Source organism: Scyliorhinus canicula, chromosome 9 (assembly GCF_902713615.1).
Source record: "Scyliorhinus canicula chromosome 9, sScyCan1.1, whole genome shotgun sequence".
In the NCBI taxonomy this organism is placed as follows: Eukaryota; Metazoa; Chordata; class Chondrichthyes; order Carcharhiniformes; family Scyliorhinidae; genus Scyliorhinus; species Scyliorhinus canicula.
Window position 1 is genome coordinate 115,364,078 of NC_052154.1, and position 25,075 is coordinate 115,389,152.

The window sequence follows — 25,075 nt, forward strand, 5'->3', positions numbered from 1 at the left end:
GATCTTATTGAAACATAAAATTCTGAGGAGGCTTGACAGAATAGAAACTGAGAGGCTGTTTCCCCTCATGGGGGAATCTAGAACCAAGCGAGCACAGTTTAAATATACGCGATTTCCCCCATTAAAGATGCAGTTAAGGAGAAATTTCTTATTTCGGAGAGTCACTAATCTTTCTAATTCTCTTCCACAGCGAGCAGTAGAAGTTGGGTCATTGATTCTATGATGTCTCAGACTAGTCAAGAAACAGCCTGACATAGTCATACTCATGGAATCATACCTTGTAGATAATGTCTCAGACACCATCGTCACCATCTCTGGGTATGACCTGTCTCACCGGCAGGACAGACACAGCAGAGGTGGTGGCACAGTGGTGTACAGTCAGATCGGGGTTGGCTAGAAAATCCTCAACATTGACTCTGGACCTCATGAAGTCTCATTGCATCAGGTCCAACATGGACAAGGAAACCTCCTGCTGATTACAATTTACTGCCACTCCCTCAGCTGATGAATCCTTACTCCTTCTATGTTGAACACCACTTGGAGGAAGCACTGAGGGTAACAAGGGTGCAGAATATGCTCTGGGTGGGGGACTTTGTTGCCCATCACCAAGAGTGGCTCGGTAGTATCTCCACAGACCGAGCTGGCAGGGACCTAAAGGTCATAGCTGCTAGACTGGGACTGCAGCAGGTGGTGAGGGAACCAATAAGGAAAAATATACTTGACCTCATCCTCACCAATCTGCCTGCTGCAGATGCATCTGTCCACGACAGTATCGGTAGAAATGACCGCTGCACAGTTCTTGTGGAGACAAAGTTCCGTCTTCACATTGAGGATACCCTCCATCATGCTGTGTGGCACTACCACCGTGCTAGGTGGGAAAGACTTCGAACAGATGTAGCAACTCAAGACTGGGGAACCATGAGGCGCTGTGGGCCACCAGCAGTATCAGAATTCAACCCAAGCACAATATATAATCTTATGGCAAGTGATATCCCCACTCTACCATTACTGCTAAGCCAGGGAATCAATGAATGTAGAGCGCAGGAGGACATGCTAAGAGCGACACCAGGCATACCAAAAAATTAAGTGTCAACCTGGTGAAACTACAACACAGAACTACTAAACAGCATGAGCAGCAAGTGAGAAACAGAACTAATAGATCTCACAACCAAAGGATCTGATCTAAACTCTGCAGTCCTGCCACATCCAGTCAAGAATGGTGGTGGACTATTAAACAATCACTGGAGGAGGAGGCTCCATGAATATCCTCATCCTCAATGCTGGGGGAGTCCAGCACATTAGTGCAAAAGATAAGGCTGAATCATTTGCAATAATCTTCAGCCAGAAGTGCCAAGTGGATGATCCATCACAGCCTCAGCTATCAGTCTTCATCCAATTTGTTTCATTCCACTTGACATCAAGAAATGGCTGAAGGCATAGGATGTTGTAACGGCTATCGACCTTGGCAATATTCCCAGAATAGTAATAAAAACTTGTGCTCCAGAACTTGCGGGCCCCTACTCAAGGTGTCCCAGTATAACTACAACACTGGCATCTACCCGGCAATGTGGAAAATTGCCCAGGTGTGATCTGTACAGAAGAAACAGGACAAATCCAATGCAGCCAACTACAACCATATCAGTCTCCGCTCCATCATCAGTAAAATGGTGGAAAGGGTCACCAAAAGTGCAATCAAGTGACACTTCCTTGGCAATAACCTGCTCACTGATGCTTATTTTGGTTCTGCCAAACCTGGACAAAAGAGCTGAACTCCAGAGGTGAGGTTGGAGTGGCCTAGCTGTCAAGGCAGAATTTTAATGAGTCGCAAAACTGAAGGTAATGGGAATCAGGGGAAAAAAACTCTGCTGGTTGGAGTCAGACCTGGCACAAAGGAAGATGGTTGTGGGGTTGTTGGAGATTAATCATCTCAGTTCCAGGCCATCACTGCAGGAACTACTCAGGGTGGTGTTCTGTGTTCAGCATCATTCACAAGTTCTCTGATATTGAAGCAATCTATGTTCAAATGCAGCAATACCTGGGCAATATCCAGGTTTGGGCTGACAAGTAACACTCCCACCTCAAGTGCCAGGCAAGACCACCTTTAACAAGCGACAGGCGGCACAGTGGTTAGCACTGCTGTTTCACAGAACCAGGGATCAGGGTTCGATTCCGGCCTTCGGTGATGTGTGGAATTTGCATGTTCCCCTCGGGTCTGTGTGGGTTTCCCCCGAGTGCTTCAGTTTTATTCCACAGTCCAAAGATCTACAGGTTAGATGGACTGACCATGCTAAATTGCACCTTAGTGTCAAAAGATTAGGTGGGGTTACGGGAAAAGGGCGAGGGATCGGGCCTTAGGTGGGGTGCTCATTCAGAGGGTTGGTGCAGACCTGATGGGCCGAATGGTTGCCTTCTGCGCTGTGGGAATTCTATGATTAGAAGAGAGAATTTAACCATCGCCCCTTGACATTCAACGGCATTACCATTGCTAAATCTGTCACTATCTTGGGGGTTACCATCGACCAGAAATGGAACAGGATTAACCATAAAACTTCTGTGGCTACCTGAGCAGGTCAGAGGCTGGGAATTCCTGTGGAGAGTAATTCACCCCTGGCTCACCAAAACCTGTCCACCATCTACAAGGCACAAGTCAGGAGTGTACTCACCACTTGGCTGGATGAGTGAAGCTCAAACAACATTGTCACCTCTTTCTTAAAGATTCAATCCCTACAGTGGCAGCCGTGTACCCCATCTACAAGATGCACTGCAGGAACTCACCAAGAGTCCTCACCAGCAACTTCCAAGCTCATGACCACCACTACTGCCTAGAAGTTTCCCTCCAAATCACACTGCATCATGACTTGGAAATATATCGCCGTTCCTTCAATGTCGCTGGGTCAAAATCCTGGCGTTCCCTCCCTTGCAGCATTGTGGGTGCACTTACACCTCTGGGATTGCAGCAGTTCAAGAAGCAGCTCACCAGCACCTTCTCAGGGGCAATTGGGAATGGGCAATAAATACTGGTCCAGCCAGCGAAGCCCACATCCCGTAAATGAATTATTTTTTTAAAAATCCAGTTCTACCTGACCAAAAACTCTCCAAATCTGACCTAGCCATACCCTCCCCCAGGTTACTGAACAGAATTCCAGGAACTGATAGAAAAACTCTAGATTGCAATCGGAGCCTTTCCCATTGTCCTCCAGATATATAATAAAGGCTGAAATGTCAACTCTGTTTCTCTCTACGGATGCTTCCGGACCTGCTTAGTCTTCACCCCATTATCAGCCTTTAGTCTTCACCCCATTATCAGCCTTTATCACAGATTCCCAGTGTCGCCATATTTTGCTCTTGACCTGAAGATAAACTGGCTCTTTTCTGTGAAGATCAAGAGCAGAACCCCTGACCCTGCCCTCTCTGTTTACTATATCTGGGCCTCTGATAATGATTTATTCTATTGTGCAACAAGAGAGGGATTTAAAAAAAATTAAAGTCTTTTTTCGATGACATGTAACTACACTGAGTTGACAGATCTTAGCAACCCTGAGGCAGTGCTGCATGAAATGAGGACGTGTGAGCAGACGCAGGCATTAAAAGTCAGAGCATGTGTATTGTTGCTCCTGGCTCTTGTGCAGGTATCAGCAGGTGGGCTTGCTCATGTTTACACAGCTGTGTTTAAGAGGGCCTTCATCTTGTGGGAAAAGAGTGATTTCATTGATAGTGTGTGTGTGCAGGTTACTGTTTTGTGTTGCTGTCTTAGTCTCAAGTCTTTTTACTGATGGAAACAGCTGGAAAAGTGATAATGGATGAACTGCGGGCAAGAGAGAGAGAGAGAGGCAACGTTATATTTGTGTTCAGATTCGGTTCCAGCTATATCAGAAACAGTGCCGAGTTTGGTCGGCTCATCGTTTCCATGGTAACAGGTGTCAGCAACTCCTGGGAGCGGTGTGCATCCCAAGAGATGGAATGTTGGTATTCCAGTCTGCTTTGCCCAAGGGTAGAAGGGCAAGAGGTCAAACCAACTGTTCTCCATGTATTCATTCCAGATCTCACCTGTGCTGTTTGAGGTGCATGGAGGTAAAGTGCAAATTGTTTCCCTGAGGGAGGCAGTGAGGGAGGAACAATGGATACCTCGGGCTATTCTGGTGTATATCTGTGGTACCCTTAGAGCATTGATGGAGACTGAAAGTAACTCATCCTTTTAGCTAAAAAATTATTCAGGAAGGCCTAAACCATGAAAGAAATTTAATCTTGCAGCTTGTGATTATTAATTCCCTGGAAAAAGCTGTTAGATACCTGTGTCCGTAAAAGGGGTTCACGTTCCGTGGTTAAATTGAGATGATCTGTGTGTAGGCCTAATGAGAGCATGAGAATCTCATCCACAGAACCCGCTGTGACTGAGAAAATCTCCCAGTGATATCCTAGTGAACCCTTGCTTGATTTTCTTTTTTCTTAAACAAACAATTTTAATGAGGTATTTTTTGGCATTACAAACAACAACAGTATAAAAACAGTGTACAAAGAATAATAAACATAGTGCAAACACCGACACCCGTCCCTCCAAGACCAGCCTATTTAACCCCCTATTCTACGCTACCCTAGCCCCCCCTCCCCCCTGCTGATGATTAATTCTCCGCAAGGAAGTCGATTAATGGTTGCCACCTCTGGGCGAACCCTAACACTGACCCTCTCAAGGCGAACTTAATCTTCTCCAGGCCGAGAAAGCTTGCCATGTCAGTTAACCAGGCCTCCGACTTCGGGGGCTTTGAGTCCCTCCAAGCTAATAATATCCATCTCCGGGCTACCAGGGAGGCAAAGGCCAGAACATCTTCCTCTTTCTCCTCCTGGACTCCCGGATCTTCTTTCACCCCAAAAATCGCCACCTCTAGACTCATTGCCACCGTTGTTTCCAATACTCTGGACATGACGGCCGCACACCCCTACCAATATCCCCAAAGTTTTGGACACGGCCAAAACATGTGGACATGATTCGCTGGTCCTCCCGCACGTTTTACACACCTGTCCTCCACCCCAAAGAATCTACTCATCCAGGCCACTGACATATAGGCGCGGTGTACCACCTTGAATTGGATCAAGCTGAGCCTTGCGCATGTAGCGGTTGCATTGACTCTGCTCAACGCGTCCGCCCATAAGCCGTCCTCCATCTCTCTCCCAAGCGCCTCCTCCCACTTATGCTTCAGCATCACGGTCTGCGTCTCCTCCGCCCCCATTAGTTCTTTGTAGATGTCCGAGACACCCCCCCCCCCCCCCCCCCACCCATCCCCTAGATACTCCCCTATCTTGGATCCCCCTTAGTGGCAGGAGTGGGAAGGATGATACCTGTCTGCACAGAAAATCCCGCACCTGTAAATATCTGAAGTCGTTCCCTCTTGCCAACCCAAATTTCTCCTCCAGCGCCCTCAAGCTAGGGAAGCTCCCTTCCAGGAACAGGTCACCCATCCTCTCAATTCCCGCCCTTTGCCATACTCGAAACCCCCAATCCAGGCTCCCTGGGGAAAACCGGTGGTTGCCACATATTGGGGACCAAACTGATGCTCCCCCTTCTTCAACGTACCTCCTCCACTGACCCCAGATCCTCAAGGCTGCCATCACCACGTGACTGGTGGAATATCTCGCCGGCGGGAACGGCAGCGGTGCTGTTATCAACGCCCTCAAGCTGGTGCCCCTACATGAAGCTGCCTCCATCCACTCCCAAACCGACCCCGCCCCCACCACCCATTTCCTTATCATAGCAATATTGGCCACCCAGTAGTAATTACTGAAGTTCGACAGGGTAAGCCCCCCCTCCCCCGATTCCTCTCGAGCATCGCCTTCACCCGCGGGGACTTACCCGCCCAGACAAACTCCAAAATGATTTTATTAATCCTCTTAAAAAAGGGAGGCATTGGAATACAAACATCTCAGTCGACCAACCGGGACAAATTCAACTTGTGTAACCGGCCCCAGTCGTGCTCCACTTGTATCCGTAGGTACCTAAAACTGTCCCCCACTAACCTAAACGGTAGCTCCCCCAGCCGACCCTCCTGACCTCCTGCCTGGACTACAAACATCTTGCTCTTTGTCATGTTCAGTTGAAATCCCGAAAAGCGGCAAATTCCCCCAGAGTCACCATGATCTCGCCCATCCCTGCCCCTGGATCTGCTACATATAAGAGCAGGTCGTCCGTGTACAGCGAGACCCTATGAACCAGCCACTTCCAACCCCTTGAAGCTCTCGGAGAAATTGCCAGCTGCTCTATAGCTAACGCAAACAGCAGTGGGGAGAGGGGGCATCCCTGTCTTGTCCCCCGGTGCAGTCTAAAATAGTCCGAGGTCATCCTATTCATCCTTACACTAGCCTCTGGGGCCTGGTACAACAGCCTAACCCAGTCGATAAAGCCCCTACCAAACCCAAATCGTCCCAGCACCTCCCAGAGATAGTCCCACTCCACCCGGTCAAACACCTTCTCCGCATCCATGGCCACCACTATATCAACCTCCCTACTCTCCGGGGGCATCATGATCACATTGAACAGCCTTCTTATATTGGCCACCAACTGCCTGCCCTTGACAAACCCGGTTTGATCCTCCATAATCACATCCGGCGCACAATCTTCAATCCTGGAGGCCAAAACTTTGGCCAGCAACTTAGCATCCACATTAAGCAGTGAGATCGGCCTATTGGACCCACATAGCTCCGGGTTCTTGTCCCACTTCAATATTAACTAAATAGTGGCCTGTGACTTCGCCGAGCAGCACACCTTTCTCCCTCGTCTCATTGAAAACCTTGACCAACAATGGCCCTAACATCCCCAAGAATTTCTCGTAGAATTCCACCGGATACCCATCCAGCCCCGGGACCTTACCCAACTGCATTGCCTTCAAGCCCTCAGCTATTTCTTCGGCCCTGATCGGGGCCCCCAGCCCATCCACCAGCTCCCTGCCCACCCTTGGGAAGGTTAGTCCATCCAAAAAGTGTCTCATCTCCTTGGGCCCCGTGGGGGGGTTCCGAGCGATAGAGTCCGCTATAAAAGTTGCTGAACACCCTGTTTAGCCCTGCCGACTCCCCTACCAAGTTTCCATCCCCATGAACCACCTTTTCTATTTCTCTGGCCGCCTCCCTCTTCCTCAACTGCTATGCCATTCTGCTGGCCTTCTCCCCATGTTCATAAAACGCCCCCCTCACCTTTCTAAGCTGTTCCACTGCCTTGCCTGTGGACAACACCCCAAATTCAGCCTGCAGCCTTTGACGTTCTCTTAACAGCTCCACCCCCGGGGTCACCGCATACCTCCTATCTATCTGTAGGATCTTCTTGATCAGTCGGTCCAGCTCTGCCCTATCCGACCTGTCCCTATGAGCCCGGATCGAAATCAGCTCTCCTCTCACCACTGCCATCAGCGCCTCCCAGATCACCGCTGCTGAGACTTCCCCCATGTCGTTGACCTGGTAGTTCTGCATACACTTCGTTACCCACTCGTGCGCACCCCCCCCCCCCCAAAATCAGTTCCTTTGCCATTGCTGGCACCCTCTCCGTTTTCGAACACGACCAATCCAGGCCGGGGTCGATGACCATATTAAAATCCCCTCCCGTCACCAACTTATGCAAGTCCAGGTCAAGTATCTTCCCCAGTACCCTCTTAATGAATTCTACATTGTCCCAGTTTGGCGCATACACGTTAACCAAGACTACCTTCCTCCCCTCCAGCTTTCCGCTCACCATGACATAACGGCCCCCCCCGTCCGAAACTATACTACCCATCTGGAATTGCACCCTCTTATTGATTAAAATCGCCACCCCTCTAGTCTTTGTCTCCAGCCCCGAATAAAAGAACTGACTGACCCAGCCCTTCCTAAGCCTGACTTGATCCGCTACTTTCAGGTGTGTCTCCTGCAACATCACCACGTCCGCCTTCAGAGCCCTCAGATGCGCGAACACACGCCCATTCAGCCCTCTAACATTCCAGGTGATCAGCCTGGTGCCCCCCCCCCCCCCCCCCCCCCCCCCGCCGATCAGCCAACCCCTTTCCTGGGCCCGCCCCCAGCCAATGTGCCGCGCCTCCATCGGTCCGCCTCTTGGCAGCCCCCACCCCCGACCTCCTCTCTGTCCCAAAGCCTAAGTCCCTCCCTCGTCAGCAGAGTAACTCTTTCCCCCCCCAGCAACACCCCCTTGTAACCTAGCCCCTGCCATATATTGAATATTTGAACCCCCCCCCCCCCCCTCCCCCCCCCCCCCCCCCCCCGTGCTTCCGTAGACTAGCTCACCCAGCAACTTGGTGACCCTCGCCTCCGGTGCCAAGAAGTCTCCTACCTATTGTTCCCTACTCCACCCCCCCCCCCCCCCATCCCCACCCATCGAAACAACTTCCCCCATCAAACTGAGACCGAACAATCTCCCAATTACCATGGGAGACAACCCAAAACGAAAAACCCCCAAAGCATCCCCCCAATAGTGCAAATCAAAGTAATAAAAAGTAAAAAGCCCCGACCAGCCATCCCCACCAAAGCACCGAAAACCCATAGAATCCAAATACTTCCCCATCTTCACCCAAACTAAAAGCAGAAGAAAAATGACAATCAAAACATATACACATCACTCGGAAAACTTACAACTTAAAACCAAAAAGTTCTCAGTTCTGCGTCAGCCTCTTCTTCTTCATAGATTATCATAGAATTTACAGTGCAGAAGGAGGCCATTCGGCCCATCGAGTCTGAACCGGCTCTTGGAAAGAGCACCCTACCCAAGGTCAACACCTCCACCCTATCCCCAGAACCCAGTAACCCCACCCAACACTAAGGGCAATTTTGGACACTAAGGGCAATTTAGCATGGCCAATCCACCTAACCTGCACATCTTTGGACTGTGGGAGGAAACCGGAGCTCCCGGAGGAAACCCTCGCACACACAGGGAGGATGTGCAGACTCCGCACAGACAGTCACCCAAGCCGGAATCGAACCTGGGACCCTGGAGCTGTGATGCAATTGTGTTATCCACAATGCTGCCCGTGCTGTTCTTGGCAAAGTCCATCGCGTCTTCGGGCGACTCAAAATAATGGTGCTGGTCCTTGTGTGTAACCCAAAGAGCGCCGGGTAAAGCAGCCCAAATTTCACCTTATTAAACAGGATCTCCTTCACTTGCTTGAAACCTTCCCTCCTCCTAGCCACCTCCACCCTCAGGTCCTGATAGACACACAATATGCTATTGTCCCACTTGCAGCTCCTGGTACATTTGGCCCACTGGAGAACACACACCTTATCCAAAAATCTGTGGAACCGGACCACCATCGCCCTTGCGGGGGGGTCCCCTGGCCGTGGCTTCCTCGTCATCGTCCTGTACGCCCTGTCCACCTCCGACAGTCGGGGAAAGGCCCCCTCCCCCAGAAGCTTCTGAAACATACTTGCCACAAAAGTGCCAGCATCAGCCCCCTCAGCCCCTTCAGGGAGACCAACAATTCTTCAGTTCTGCCGGCGAGCTCTGTTCTCCAGATCTTCTACCTTCTTCAGCAGCCTCTTTTGCTGATCCTTCAGCATTCCCCACCTCTAGTTCAAACACCTTTTGGTGCTCCTCCTGGTCCGCCAGCACTTTCTCCAGCTTCTGAATCGTCCAATCCTGGGCATCCAGCCTGCACTCCAGCCGATCGATCTATTCCTTTATCAGGTCAAGACAGTCCCGTTTCTGTCTGGCAAAGCCCTCTTGGATGACCTGCATCAGCTTCTCCGTTGATGGCTGGGCCGTTGCAGCAGGGGTTGAACATCAGCCATGTTGTCTTCAGCTGCCACCTCCACCCAGCCCTTGCTTATCCTTTTATTTCTTCCTTTTCGTCCCTTGGGGTTCTCCGTTCCATGCACCACTGTGTGAATCCAGAGCCTAATTGTCCCTGCCTTCAAAGCCAAAACTCAAAACCACAAAAAAGTCAGGGGAAAAGGTCCAAAAGTCGGGCCAGAGCTGGAGCCACCAAACGTGCGACTTACTCCCTCATAGCCGCCACCCGAAGTCCCCTTGCTTGATTTTCTAGTACGACCAGATTTAGTTTTGTTGGAAGTCTTCCTTGGGAATGGATCCGTGACACTACAAGCTGCTTACTTTTTGTTAAAATGTGTGGGTAGATGGGCTGAATGGCCTACACGAATGAGTCCCTGATGTTATCATCATTTTAAAATAAATTTAGAGTATCCAATTATTTCTTTCCCAATTAAGGGGCAATTTAGCAAGGTCAATTCACCTACCCTGCAACATATTTTGGGTTGTGGGGTTGAGACCCACGCAGACACTGGGAGAACGTGCAAACTCCACACGGATGGTGACCGAGGGCCGGGATTGAACCTGGGACCTTGGTGCCATAAGGCAGCAGGTTTAACCACTGCGCAACTGTGCCACCCTCCTAATTTTATCATCAAGTGAACAAAACTCAACATCAGCACTGAATAAGGCCAGGAAGAGCAGGGATTTCCCCACAACTTCTAATAGATTTTGTTGAGACTCTGACATGCATTTGTAGAGCATCCTGAATACAGTAAGACACCTCAAGTTGCTTCAAAAGCAAATTAAACATGTGTCGATAACCTAAAAGGTAGAACATTCTTGGTCTGATTCCCTGTCTCCAACCATTACTTTGGCAGAAGGTAATACAAACATTGGAGAATCATCAGCAACAGTTTGACTGCATGCATTGCCATGAAGGACTTGGAGATGTCCTCAGGAAATAAACGGTGCAAAGATTATTATAAAATGAGGAAGTCCTGTTCATGTTCTTCCCCCATCAGCCTGGTGCTTTCTATAGTGAGCATTTCAACCAAGCTTGCCCCAGTGCCCTGTGTGACTCGTGATTCTTACCAATCATCAGTCTTCTGGATATAATTTGATACTCCTACAGCAGTGTCTGCAAAAATCCTGAAAGAATTGGATTCTGGAAATTAAGGACCAGCATAATATGCATGTGGAGGTCTTGTGGCACAGTGGGGAGTGTCCCTGCCTCTGGAGGCTAGAAGCTCCGGGTTCAAGTCCCACCCCAGGACTTAATAGCCGAGGAAGGTGTGTTTATAATGCGGTCAAACAGGTTGAGTGTCAACCTGCAAAATCCTTCCAAATACATCAATGACTGGTGGTAAGAGTGGAGGAGACTCCTGGTCAGCCACTCTTTATGTAGAGTGACGCCCCTCAATCTATCATCCCCTGGTGACAGACTAGTGACCTATTCCGGGAATTAGTGGGTTTTGATGCCTTTATTGGCTTCAACTGACAAAACAGACAAATAATGCTCATATGGCTCTGCATTCTGACCACTGTGGTCAGACTTCACTATTGATCCCAGTTCATTAACTGCTAAATGAAAAGTCCCTCTGTCATGACAGTCATCCATTCACACACTGAACTCCGTGTCATTGAGTGAAAGAGAGAGAGAGCCTCACCACACTATGAGCACCCTGTCGGAGAGAGCAATATGTGTCAGTGGATGTTGTTGCCTCTATTGGCTTTGACTGATGAATCAGACAAATAGGCCGTAATTTGGATTATACTGAATACAAACTTTGTAATACTACTTCATCTAACTCAATAAGACTTTAGTTATGCCCTTATTTGAACAGTTATATAAGTTTCAAGACTCACAACTTGAATTCAAAATACTTACCGATAGAGAGAACTTGGCCAGGCGTGCACTGGAGGGTTTGTTATTCTTCTCTGAGTTCCAGCTCGGTCTCTTCGAATGTTGATCCCCGGGGTTATCACTGTTGAAACTTTGGAAGCTTCTTTTTATAAGGTTTTAGTTCTGTAAATGATCCTTTACCACATCAGCATCAATTGCCCTTGGAGAGTTTTGTTTTCGCTGTTTGAACACATAGTGTTATCAGTGAAAAGTCCAGATGTGTAAGTTGTGGTTCTTCCTTTTCTCATAAAACTAATTTTGCTGAGCTGCTTCTTTTTACACACAATGTCTGTTGGCGTCTTTTACCATTTTGCCTCATGGCACGATGTTATCCATTTCTCTGCCTCAGCACTGAGTTTGTGAAAAAGTGTGTGTGTGTACACAAGAGAGAGAAAATGAAACAGGTTCTGGTTCTGACTGAGGTCAAGATGATTTTCACCAGTTCTTCACAAACTCAATTCGAACCTCTCGTTGTTGAATGTTTGATAAATTTAAGTGACTCTGACACATGTCCCCGAGGAGCATTGGCAGAGACCTGGCAGCAATTTTCCAGCCTGTCCTCTCAAGGAGAACTTCACAGAGCAAAGAAACAAGAAAAACTGCACTTTTTCTGAAGAGAAGAAATGCAGTCGACATCCCATCTCCCGGATGTCTGAGAGTTGTCGTGGATCGTTTTGGTCAAAAGTAAGAAGCAATGTAATGTCACAATCATTAATCCTGGAGGTTACACTGACATATTTGATCTGATTATGATCTGGAAGCACGACAAGTAACAAAATGGATTCCATGTGTATTCCTGGTGTTCTCTGGATGACCAAGCCAGGTCGCCTAATCAATTAAATTTGAACGATGACCGGTAGACGTGCTACAGGCAGAAGGCTATATGTGGGAGCTTCTGACATGTCTGAAGCTATTCATATAACGGCTGGATGTTAAAGTAATCTGACGTCTGAACCCTTTTGCACCTTCATTATTTCTGACAGGATGGTGCGGCTCCTCTAATACCACATCAGAACATAAAAAGCAACTCATTGCAAGACACAGAGTTTGTTTGAAAAGAGTACACAGAATTTGGCTGTGGAGTGATCCAGAAGGAGAATATTTATTTCAGAGAGAGCACGACAAGGCTAGATAATATTTTAGAGAGCGCAGATCAGTAAGGCATGATGATTGGAGGCAATAATATAGATTCCAATGATCTAGTGATAGCAGTCACAATGTTTTCGGACTGGTAGAAATCTTGGTGATAAAGGCATTCCAGCTCTCTTGGCTTCAATCATTGGCACCATTATTGAGTATTACCAGGCCAAATTCCACCTGGTGCAGGGTACTAGCCTAACTTAGGCTGGAGGAGAGGGGAAGGTGAGGTGCAGGCCCAACTTAAGTGAAGACCATAAATGAAAGTGAAGTGGCCACAACAGGGACAGTGGTTTAAAAGCAAATGGAGGAAAGAAAGTACAAAAAAACCCTCAGATTCTGGTATCCATCTCTGTGTTTCAATCTCTCATTTTGCACTCCTTAAAATGCCTACTCCTGATGGTGTCTGATACCTCCAAGTTGTCTGCTGTGACACGATGTGGATAAGATTCACTGTGGAATGAGGACAAGTGACCCAAAATCTTGGAAGACGTTGAAATGCTGTAATTCACCTCCTCAAGAATGTATTCTGCTGAAGCTCCTCCCGGTGCCTGGAAAGAGCTTCTATTTCCAATTTAAATGTCTGCCAGTAATATGTTTCAGGCACAAAATGGACAGTGCTCCATTCATTGGCCATTCTGCTGCTCCCTTCTATCCCATGCTTCCATGGTGGATGGCAACCTATTGTTTTTACATTTATGCTAGTGGCCTATTTTCAGCCTTGAAATGCACTGGTTTGTCTGGGGTATGGTCTCCTTCCTGAGAACAGGCACTCTGGCTGCATTGTTTACTGATAAAACAACCCCAAATGCTCCTTGTGATTTTGCTTGTCCAGAACCGTGCGCTGGACCTATGTCATTGCTGTTTGAGAACAGGATAAGGCCCAGGTCCTCGCTGTCTACTCCTCCCATCCATGAAGCAGCTAAAAAGGTTCAACATCACTCAGTGTTTCCAGTGGCAAGAGAATCATCTAGACGAGGAAAACCACTGATCCTTACAAAGGATGTGCATCAGCTGAGCCAGTTGAGTCCAGCTTGATAAACAGTTCTGGTGTAGCCTCGAGAGGCTCTGTTTTTACAGATAACTGTTACCACCTTTTGTTAGCAGCCATTGCCGGACATCTGTGTCCCTTGCTTTTATTTATTGGTTATGGGACCAGTTAGTTCTGTCTCAAACCAGCTGCTTAGCAGCATGAAGGGCTGTTGCCCTGTTAAGTGAAACCAAAACACGGAGGTCAGTTAGAGTTTCCAAACCTGGAAGTTTCACCACATGAGTTGCCCCCACACCCCAGCCATTCATTGGCCAACACATCCATCCTTTTGATGTACTGCATTCTTACACCAATTGAAAATCAAAAGTCACATTACCCAATTGGATGATGCTCGAGAGAAACGTTGAACGGATTTTTTCTTTTAAACAAGCCTTTCTCAACGTTAGGGTGACTTTTCTCCGGGCCTGCACACAGCAGTGTCTTGGAGATTGATCTTCGATACCTGGAGATTCAACGCCAATCCTGGAGGGATGGTAAGGGCAATTCCTATCGGGCTGAATCCAGAATCAAGAGGGTGTGAAGCCAGTCGTCTGACCACTGTTTCATTTCCATTGCAAGCCTGCAAGAGAAGGCAAAGATCTTGCAAGAAAGTTAAACCAGAGCTCACCCTGTGTGTGTGTGTGTGTGTGTGTGTGAGAGAGAGAGAGAGAGAGAGAGAGAGAGATTGAAAAAGCAGGACGCAGGGAGACAAAACAGAAAAGAAAAAATGGAAATTTGTACCCTTTTTCCTCGTAAGAATGTACCTTCAGATATTTGTGGGACAGGGCACCATGCTGGAAGATTCTTTGATACCAATCCACTCTTGATGTGACTAAGAATGGCTTAGTCAAGTTGTGATGTCTCGCCCAGCATTGTGCATTATTACACAGGCATCACTGCAGAGTGGGAATCGGATCGTCACCACCCAGAATGATGAAGCCTGTGTTGATGCACAGATTTCTGTTCTCTAATCCTAACCGTCTAATTTATGTAACACCAATAGGATTCAATCACCGCTTGTTATTAAAGAACAAGAACCAAGTGCGCGGGGCTGAGAGATGAGGACAACGATGTCTGGTCATTATTTTATCGTGCAAGCCTTTCCCTGAGGCCTGATCATAAACAATTATGCTCTGTGCCTCTGGAGCATTGCCTAAGTGTGCATTGTGGGGAAAACCTAATCACAGGAGGCACTGGGGAAGGATCAAAATTCAGATCTGATTGAATAAAGAGAATGCAGGAGCACAGCAGGAGAGCCACAATGTTACTGAAGCGTAGCCGAGTGATGGAGCTGGAAAAGATGCAAATGATGTAATGCAGCTTATAGCCAATCTTTGTGAAGAAGAGGACAGCGAGGTGATTAAAATGTAAATACCAATGCCACTATGATGCCTGGGCAAACTACACCCAAGCCCATTAACTGGTTGATGGTTTTGAATCCTTACAATGTGGGAGTCTGCTAGCCAGTAATAATTCTTGGGCTGCTCATTCATGCCTGCTATAAGAATACGACAACAGTAATGGCACATCTCTTCACTGTAATCACTGCACATATGTATCAGGTCTTGCATTTAAACCAAACAATAAGCAACAGTTCAACATGGAGATTGATATTCTGTATTTACGGAATGAAACATTGGGTGGGGTGGGCTGGAGAGTTGCGGGGTTGCATGGGGGAAGAAAATATTACACTCGCTGATCTCAATAAAACTTTCTGATGCAGAAAAACAATTCCCCATTTAAGGGATTTCTGCATGTTTAAATATTTAAATATTTTATTCATGAATTAATACATGAAACGACTTCTAAAAGGTAACATTCTGATCGAGTCAGTGTTATTGCTGCAAAAATGAGTTTATGTCAAGCAGCAGCCATCAAGACGGCAGCTCCAGGTTACTGCAAACACTCCGCTGCTAGTTTTGGGGACACTATTTAGAGTTGGCAGATTTTTTTAAAGCCAAAATAAAGATCAGACTTTGGGCAAAATAGACGTTGGACAAGGAAGGTAATATAAATCGGCAGCACTGATTCCTTGATATAATCACCAAACCTGAGCCTAACCACACTGGTTTTCTGATGGATCGTCTCCGAAACCACAGGAAATGTTATTGAAGCGCAACTGTAATTTGCTCCCTTGATATCGCAGTGAGGTTACCATTTCAGGAGCTGAGCTCTCAGACACGAGACGATCCTTGGTTTAATTGCCAATCTGTGCCAGGTTAACTGAACCCAGCTAACAGCAGGAAGAGGTGTAGCCGTACTCAGCACCCCTGGGCTTAGAAAAGAGGAGAAAATTCATCCGCGTTCTGTGAAGCTTGCAGAATATGTGGACGTTGGGTGAGTTTGGCACACCAACTTTGGCAAAGAAATGACCTGCTAGCTCCTATCAGCGAGACTCACATTAGGGTTAGGGTATTAACATGCTACTTGACACAGGCTCATTTGCAATATAGGCATCTCAGGTGCCCTTCCAACCCATGCTGCTGGAAGCTGTGCCACCTGGGCATCTTTAAGAGAGGTAGTCTGTGGCCAGTTTCTATATGCATGGTCCTTTTTTTGTACATTCGTGATAGTTATCCTGGGGAAAGGCTTGCATGGTGTAGTATTACGGAGTATATGTTGGGCTAAGTTCCATCCAGGGTTAACTACAGCAGTCTCTGATATCATGGAAGAAAGTGACATACACTCATGTGATCTGAGACTCGCGAGTAAACCTAATGGGGAGGGTGTTCTCATTACTGTTAATATGCTACAATAATTTAGTGTTTTTCAGCCAGTATCCTTTGAGAACTTATTGAAACGACTCCAACCTTACAACATGGTAATATACATGGTCCTTCCCCCGGTGCACACCCACCCATGCAATGTAACGAGCATTGCATATAATCCCCCTTGGCTAACTCTGTCAAGAGGCCAATTGTAAAGAGAAAAAGTCTGCAAAAAAAGAAAGTGTGTGGTGAATATATGCTAGCAGAGGTCAGACTGCTTAATCTTACTCTCTGCACCTGATCCTTTAAAGGGAGAGGAGCGATGAATTTCTAATGATCTTCCCCTATAGCAGTAATCTTTCAGTTCTGGTTCTAACCTTGTAAATCTTTCTGCGTGATTTGTTAAACCTGGGTGAGTCAGTAATATGGCAGGACTGTCCCTGCATATTGTTCTTTTTCTCCAGGCTGATAGGAAGGGAGAAGGTGAAAGGACAGTTAAGCAAATAAACAAAAGAAAAATCTGGAACATTAAATGTTTAGAGAGGGCCAAGGGGGAAATCTGTTTAAATTGGTGAGTTTAGAGTAAAGGAAATTAAAACCTTAGAATCATTTATGAAACGAGTGTGCACGAGGATGGATTGTAGGATCTTTCTGGATAGTAAGGTGGGCTGAATGGACTTGCTTCTTTCTATTTGTTTTTTTAAACCAGCTCCAGTAGCCTCAGCCTAGAACTGGACCCAAGAGTATACAATCCCACTTATTCTCTCTCTATCTCCACAATAGCACAGTTGAAATGTGTGAGTTCGTTTAGGTGCGTTAATGAAACTGAATGAATTCATGATTTAGTGACACTAAATCCACAAAGGAAAATTTGCTCATGGTGGAGTACCGACCTGACCCCTCCCACTGCATGTTTTTGTTTAAGGGGCAATTTAGCGTGGCCAGTCTATCTACCCTGCACATCTGTGAGTTGTGGGGGTGAGACCCATGCAGACACTGGGAGAACATGCACACTCCACACAGATAGTGACCCGGGGCCGGGATCGAGCCCTGGTCCTTGGCGGTGTCAGGCAGCAGTGTGAATATTGCACCACTGTGCTGCCTCATCCCACCATTGAGCATTAATTCCGTTTCAGGGGTTGTAGTGAATGGGCAGGCAAATTGGGCAGAGGGCTAATTCACCACTGCCCATCCTGCACCACCAACAAAATTAAACTTTACTACATGCTTTCATTGCATGAAAATTGAGGATGTTGTCATTTCCAATCATTCTTCCAACGCGTTACCAAACCCAAGGCTGAAGTACTAACCATCAAGGGTAACTGGCTCACAGCTATATCTGTACGTGCTATCTCACCACCTTGGCATTCTCTCTCTCTCTGTCTGTCTCTCTCTCTCTAATACACTCACACAATATCATTTGCTGTTTCTCCCGTTCAATTTCTACTGGGCAATTTTATCCCTTCCTGACTAAGTTGGCTGAGATGCAGATCCACCCTTGACTACCCCGCCCAGCTGCCATGGTTGAACTAGCACTAAGTGCTTGCAAGCAATTCAACCTCGGAGGACTTCACTTTCGAGTGCCATCCCATCCTTACCCGGTGTCTGAATGCAGACACTTCCAGCTAGCACTGGAACAAATGGAGATTCAAATTTCTGATGGACTATACTTTTAACTGAGCAAGTGTGCATGACTATTGAGGCACACAACTCACTTACTAACGAAAACCAGATCATTTGACTTCTCGTGGCCTCACAAGAAGTCAGCAATTGAAATAAAAGTCACCCTTGATAAACTTGTGTTATTGTGCTGTCAATTCAAACAGTGAATGCTTTACTCCAGGGCAGATCTGGAGTTAACTAAGTTAAATTTAACAAAGTGGAAGCTTTTGGGGGATTACCGCAGCTGTGCAGGCCTAGCATTGGGAGTTTGAACCAAACGTCGGAAGTTGCTGGAGCTTACCGTGTGGCTCTGGCTCATTGCACACACCCCGGACGCAGCCGTTGTATATTTTTATATTGTTATTAATCAGTGGCAGCCCCCCAGGAATGTTGAGTCTGTTAAAATGTTATACCTTCTCTAACAAGGGGAGCCTGAGGGATTAAATAATACCCTGGGAATGCCGGGCCTCATGGGAGTTGTAAAGCATTAATTAGGCAAATGTTGGCAGCTGATTTAATTGTCTCAGTTAACCTTCTTGCAGGGTTGAGTAATCACGAGGAGAATTTTTATTACTATTTAAACAGTGAAGTGTTTTGTGACGCTCGCATTGCTCTTTGCTTCCTTGATGATTCCACCAGTCTCCCAGTTTATGATTGAAACTGTCTGTGGGGTTAATCCCATGGTTCCTCATTCCTGGTTGAATTCTGTGCTCCAGGGGAACATGGATTATGGTCAATGCCGTTGCCCCAATTCTGTGACCACATGGAGTTTGTAAGTAACCCAGGGACTTCAAATAGGTTTGGCAGATCACAACTCAATCCAATGCATTGATGAGAACAAAGGTGAATAAATATTTCCTGACTTCACCAGATTGTGTTGTTGAAACTCCTGACAATCTTTTCAAGCGTCTTATTGAATCTGCTGTCTCAGTAACGTACAAATGGAGTGACAAGCCATGTTGATCCAGTGACTAACCCAACAAGATGTTTACTGATCAAAAAAATAATGCACAATTGATGACGGTGGAGCAGCTCGGTAATAAAATAAGTCTTTAGTCTCATTCGATGCTGCACATGTGATATATACCTCGATCTTTGCGACGTGCATTGATCTGTGTGTATGGTGTGTTCGTTGAGTGTCTCTTCATTTAAGAGTAAAGCCAACTGAATCTAACTGTGTGGAATCTCAATAGTTCCAGTATTATTAGAGGAGGTACTCCGATCTCAGCATTGCACATCATGGTTTTGAACCGCGATAAATAGAAAGATCATTTATGGAATGACAGTGGAAAAGATTGGATTTGGTTTTAGATACCGGCTGACAGTGCAAACTCATTACTGTTCGACTTACTGACCTTATAGTGGTGCCAATGTATTACTGTGTGACTGATTGAATCATTAGCTGCCAACCTATTTGTGTGTGTCTGACTGACTGATCCAAGAGCAGTGCCAACCTCTCACTGTGTGACTCGCTGAATCTGCTAATAGTTCAAACTATGACATGAGATCCTGGAAAGAATGCTGATTAGCTGAATTACAGAAGTGACCAATGCCTTTAATAATAAATCTGATCTTCCATCTTCACAGAAAGGTGTAGGGCCATTTTTCTGAATGTTCTTGTCCGGAATAAAGCTTCACCAGCAAGGAGAATGTGACAGACAAATGAGAAGTGCACCATTCTCGACAGAAATGATACAGACACTGTGATGCAAACTCTCTGACCTCACGTCCGCAATCCATTTTCAAACACACAGTGCTTTACAAATTGAAGCACTTATTAGTCAGGTTTTGCACGTCAGAATGTACGTGAGAAATATTATAAGGGCTGACATTGTGCCATACAAGGCTGATGAAGGACCTTGACTGCCAGGAGTGCATCTTGGGAAATTACTAATGTTAAACTGAATGGGCAAAACATTGTGAGCAGCATGCTTCCGATTTCCAACGTAACCCCTCATTTACATAACTCACACATGCAACAATCTTATCAGTATCGCATACCAGCTCTGTGTTGGTTCTTCTATTCGAATCTGATCAAATTATACCTGCTGTAGGAGGATGAGGGATTGGAACCTTGACACTGCACTGTGTCAATTTTGCTAATTCTCTTACTTTGCAGATTCAATCCCTACTCCAAGGAATTAAGGATAAGATCTAGTATTTAACCGCAGGGCTGAAAGAGCACTGTGCTGTTAGTGGTGCTGGTCGTTCAATGAGACATTAAACCGAGGCTCTGCACTATTCGAAGAAGAACAGTGGAGTTCTCCCTGGTGCCCAAGCCAGTATTTATCCTTCAACAAACATCACTCAAAGGGATTAACTGGTCATTATCTTATTGCTGTTTGTGGGACCTCATTGTGGACAAATTGGCTGCTACATTACCATAATGCTTGGAATATTTCCAAGCTACAAAATATTTTGGGACTGGTAGAATGTAAAATGCAAATTCTGTCTGTGATATTCACCCAGAAGATGGAAGGTTGAAGTAGAAGCTGATCAAGCTGTGCTGTTGGAGATGCTGGCATTGTGGTAATATCACTGGTAATGTCAACCAGAAGCCCAGCCTAATGCTCTGGCGAAATGGCTCCAATTCCCACCATGGCAACTGCAGGAATTTGAGCTCCATGAATAAATCTGGAATACAAAGCTAGTCACAGGAATGGTGACCATGACAAAACCCAGTCCAGCCAGGGACGCCAACACCTCGTGAAATCATTTAAAAAAAATTATTACTTTCCTTTAAGGAATGAAATATGCTGTCCTAACCTGGTCTGGCCTACACGTGACTCCATCCCACAGTAATGTGGTTGATTCTTCACTGCCCTCGGTTCAGGGGCAATTAGGGATGGACAACAACTGCTGGCCTTCCCAGTGATGCCCACATTCCATGAAAGAATAAAGGAAAAGTTGTTTCACGGCAAAGATACCGGATTGTCAGTCGCTGAAACTCATCCAGTGTCTCGGATCCAGATAAACAGGCCTAATGCCAATGCATCACATGAGCCTGTCGCTTCCTAACCACGCTCTCTCCTGTGATCAATTGAGAGGTGAACTTACTTTGATCTAATTGTTAGATTACATGTACAAATCTCTCCAACAGTCACTCTCCCAAAGTGAATTCAAAAGCAATTTACTGAGCAGAGTTTTAAAACGGATGTGTAATCATTTTGTCCACCGTTATGCTGCTGGGTACAATTCCAACAGTTGTACCATTATGGGGAATATCGTTTATAAACAAGGTAATGGGCACTTCATTTTCTTCCAGACAAACATTATACAGTTGTGCTTATTGAATGGAATAGCAGTAACACTGATACACTGCACTATATCCTTCCAGCTTCCCTCTCCGCAGTTATAACTCACAACAATTCTAAATCTGATTAGCAAGCAGTGGAGTATTGTACATTTCCCAGTGTGATAGCTTTGAACTGGAACAATCTGCAGCTGCAGTGAAACACCATCTCGGGCCTCCTGTTCGGGAGCTACCGTTACTTGCCAAATGCAGTGAGTTCACCCTTGGTTTTTGACAGAAACTCTAGTGAGTTAGGTTTTCCAATCATCAAGTATCTGACTTTTAACAGCCTCCTCATTCACTCTTCTGTAATTCAAGGAGAACGAGATACCCAGTCGACTTTTGAGCCTACCACCTGAAGAAACATCCATAAGCCTGAATCAGCCTCGATAATATTGTCATGAAATGTTGATCTTTAGAGTCTTACAGAGATTTATAACGTGACATTGATAGAGCAGAACCAGACAATTCGTCATAACTGGTTCGCACTTGTGGAAGCATCAAGCTCCTATTGAATGAATCAATGTTATTTGCTTCAGCACTCCAAAGTGACAACAAGGTCCACATCCCCACCATTCTCTGTAACTTTTCATTTTTTTGGTGTTAGTCACTGTCTATATTTATGCCACTGTTCTGGACTGTGGTTTGATGGATCTATCTACAAAGCTGCCAAAAACCAGCTGTGAGGAGTTTTCCTTTCACTGCAGGTCACCCAACAGATTTTATACAGACAATGGTGACCGTGGAGTGATATTTTTTTTTAATGTATTGTTTATCGTGGGTTGTGGGTGTCACTGGCAAGGGCAGCATTTGTTGTACATCCCTAATTGCTCTTGAACTGAGTGGCTTATTAGGCCATTCCAGAGGGCAGTTAATAGCTGACCACATTGCTGTGGTTCTGGAGTCACATGAAGGCCAGACCATATAAGAAAGGCAGATTTCCTTCCTTAAAGGACATTAGTGAATCCAACGACCTTTTAAAACGATCATTGATCATTTTTGGTCATCATTAGTGAGACTAGCTTTGTATTCCTGACTTTATTTATTGAATTTAAATTCCAACAGTTGCCAAGGGTGGAATTTGAACCCATGTCCCCAGTGCACGAGGCTGGGCCTTTGGATTACTAGTCCAGTGTCACTAAAACTATGCCACCATCCTCACTATGAATTGATATTGTTATTTGCCAAGAAGTATGATGGTGAATTCTATAATAATAAATGACTTGCACTGAACATTTCCATCACCAGCAATCACACTGTAGCTTATCCCATCTGACCTTGTGTGTGTAGTATTTGCAATAACAAGCACTGAATCTGCACAGGGTCAACACTGGAATAGGAATAAATTCTGCTCTAATTCCAAAGGACACAGCATCGGTATCCAAAAGACCTGCAAAAACAGCCTTGCATTAATGTGGATATTGAGGTGTGGATCACTGTCAAATCATCCTTTTCGCGAAAAGGATCTAATACATTTCAACTCCGCTCTTCCACCTCTGTCTGATTGGTGGCAACTTTACCTCGATAATCCGTGCAGGTAGTTATTGCCGCTCTCTATTGGCAGCTTTTCTGGCCGATAGTTATTGCAATGTGTATGGGTTCATTTGGTGAGGTCAGGCACACCAAGGCAAAAGCATTTCAGCTGTCAGTCTCTTGCCCAAGGTATTGACTTTGCTCAGTGTTTCCATATATGGCATTGTATACTTGGTGTGCTTCTAATACCTGCTTGGATAGGGTTGCTAAATCCACTGACTGAAGTGAAATGAGTTATTTTCACAGTCCGCCTTGTCAGAGTTACTGAAATTTGATAGAAGTCTGCAGGGAACCATGAGAACCTTTTGAACTGTGGAAGGGCGAGTCAAGCCATTGCTTTTCAACCAGGATTTACAGTAGGATAAGGTCATTCCAGCCGGGGTGCAAGAAGGTTAGAAGTTGAAACAATTTTCCCATGGCAATCTGCAAGTCATTGATGTGAACTGTCCCACCGGCATCATCAAGAATTGTGGATATTCCCCTTCCAAATTCCTCTTTCTCACCCTTTCCTCATTCAGCCAGTCATTTAGAGAATTTGCCCCACTGTGGGTTTTTATCCTTCTGTTATCTGACAGAATAATGACTACCTAAGTGACAGTCACTTCAAACATTCAAATGTCAATCATGGTTTGATACCTACAGGGATGCTATTCAGGTATTCATCACAAAGATCCATCCCCCTGCCGAACCTGTCATTGATTTTAATTTTGTCTTGTACCGCTGTCTTGTCGCATCCAGTCTACCGTATGTGAGGTTTTCTACATTTACAGCACTTTTTTTGAGGAGGGGAATTATTTCTGTACCTTATACTGAATGTGCAAATCCATCACTTGGAAGAGATATAATGGCTTGGACATAGAAAGATAAATGAGAGAAAAGTATATCAACTTGCCTTTGCATCAGACCTTCAGTGTAGGATATGTACAATTTGTGATGTAAATTTATTTCTATGTAGATTAGAACATAGAACATACAGTGCCATTCGGCCCATCGAGTCTGCACCGACCCACTTAAGCCCTCACTTCCACCCTATCACTGTAACCCAATAACCCCTCCTAACCCTTTGGTCACTAAGGGCAATTTATCATGGCCAATCCACCTAACCTGCACGTCTTTGGACTGTGGGAGGAAACCGGAGCACCTGGAGGAAACCCACACAGACACGGGGAGGATGTGCAGACTACGCACAGACAGTGACCCAGCGGGGAATCGAACCTGGGACCCTGGCGCTGTGAAGCCACAGTGCTATCCACTTGTGCTACCGTGCTGCCGAATGTTTTACGAAGTTTTGCTTCAGTTGCACAGACAGAATTAGTCTGATCCAGTCTGGAGGATTGGTTTCAGTTTGTGGAAGCTATATTGATCTTGGTGGAGTGCAGATACATCAGTATTACTCCAGGGCGGTGGCACCGTGGCACAGTGGTTAGCAGAGGACTCTTGTTCGATCCCGGCCCCAGGTCACTGTCCGTGTGGAATTTGCACATTCTCACCATGTCTGCGTGGGTCTCACCCCCACAACCCAAAGATGGGCAGGGTAGGAGGATTGTTCACGCTAAATTGCCCCTTAATTGAAAAAAAAATAATTGGGTACTCTAACTTGTTTTTTAAAGAATTACCCCAGAGCTCGGAGGGCAAGTTGCAGTAGACTAAGGGATGATCTGATTCAGGTGTTTAAACTGCTGAAAGGATTCATCAGGGAATCACAGAATCCCTACAGTGCTGAAGGAAGTTATTTGGCCCAGCAGTGTGCACGGCCCTCCAAAAGAGCACCTCACCTAGGTCCAATCTCCCACTCTATCCTGTAACTCCACCTATCCACCTAACATGCACATTTTTGGAGCCCCCAGAGGAAACTGCACACAGACAGTAACCTAAGGCCGGAATCGAACCTGGGTTCCTGGTGCTGTGGGGCAGCAGTTTTACCACTGTGCAAATTTGGTAGATGAAGAGAAACAGTTTTCTCTGGTGGGGGGAATCAAGAACCAAGGGCCATAATCTTAAAAATTAAGTTGAGCCTTTCGCTCAAAAGGTTGTGGAAATTTACAACACTCCCCAGAAAGTTATAGGCAGCTGGTTC

The 25,075-nt window shown here is 46.1% G+C and overlaps 1 protein-coding gene across 7 annotated transcripts in view; it reads left to right on the forward strand.

Annotated features, from left to right (window-relative positions):
- The window catches only part of dgkza (diacylglycerol kinase, zeta a), a 922,143-nt gene that overhangs the window by 807,934 nt on the left and 89,134 nt on the right, over positions 1–25,075 (forward strand). The window lies entirely within an intron of this gene.